Source organism: Petaurus breviceps, unplaced genomic scaffold (genome assembly GCF_028583685.1).
Source record: "Petaurus breviceps papuanus isolate PSGF00001 unplaced genomic scaffold, PetGlider_PUasm1.0 176, whole genome shotgun sequence".
Classification (NCBI taxonomy): Eukaryota; Metazoa; Chordata; class Mammalia; order Diprotodontia; family Petauridae; genus Petaurus; species Petaurus breviceps.
In genome coordinates this window covers 17519494-17520696 of record NW_027185771.1, presented here as the reverse complement: position 1 = coordinate 17520696, position 1203 = coordinate 17519494, and positions in this window count along the sequence as shown.

Genomic DNA, 1203 nt, shown 5'->3' with positions numbered 1-1203 from the left:
GGCATGGACTATCTTTCTGCTGATATTTGTATACCCAGAGCTTAGCACTGTTCATATCCTGCCTCAGGAACTCACTAGCTGTGTGATCCTGGGCAAGTCACTTCACCTCTGGTTACCTCAATTTTCTTGTCTGTAACATGGGAATCATACTAGTACCTCCCTCCTAGGGTTGTTGGTGAGTATCCAATAAAAGCATTTCAATAGGCAGAGCCAAGATGGCAGAGTAAAGTGAGGTACTCACCTGAGCTCTCCCCCAATCTCTCCAGACACCTGTAAAGAATGACTCTAAAGAAATTTTAGAGCAGCAGAACCCATGAAAAAACAGAGGGAAAAAATTTCCAGCCAAACACATGCTGGAAGGTCAACAGGAAACACATGTGGCACCAAGGTGAGAGAGGAGCAGAGTTCAGTAAAGGCCACCAGCACAGACCAGGCCCCAGGAAAGACAGAGCATGCCTAGGGGACCCAGTCACTGGCAGCAATGGCAGTTTCCAGACCTCTCTGCCCACAAACTCTAAAAACAGCTTGGAAGGTTGTAATGTAATGCCAAGGAAAGGCAACTTCCCAGGTTCAAAATACCAGCATAGGTGCTCTCTATTTTTATTCAGTGACCAACCAAGAACAGAGAAGATTAAAACATGACATCATTCAAAATACAGCATTTACTAAGTGTGATTAAATAATCTCCAAGTACTACCCCACCCCAGGACCTTCCAATCATTCAATCAATTACAAAGTCTCCGTTCTAAATACTTCTCCACCCCTAGGCTATACCTTAATTAAGTCCACCACAAAGCCCCTCTTCTCAAATGGAGATTAGTTTCCAAACATAAGGTCAAAAGTTCCCCACCCCTGGATCACAATTGAATCTACCCCAGAGTTACATCAAGTTTAAACACAGCACTTAATACCCAAATAGAGCTCTTTTCTTCATCTTGACAGGAGGCAAGTTCTCAGCAATCTTAGTTCCTGGGGAGACAAGGCTTAGCAAGGCCATAAGATACATTGCCAGTCCCTTCATGAATTCATCCTCTGTCTGTAGAACAGTCCTAGAACCCCTGAACACATTAGCAAAGCCCTCTCCCAGGATTTCTGTAAACATACAACCAGAAAATCCTTCTTCAGGGCTTCTGAACCAACAGAAAGGCTCCCAGGCCCCTGCAACAACAGCACTGTCCTTCACCAGTGGACAGTATTCACTCT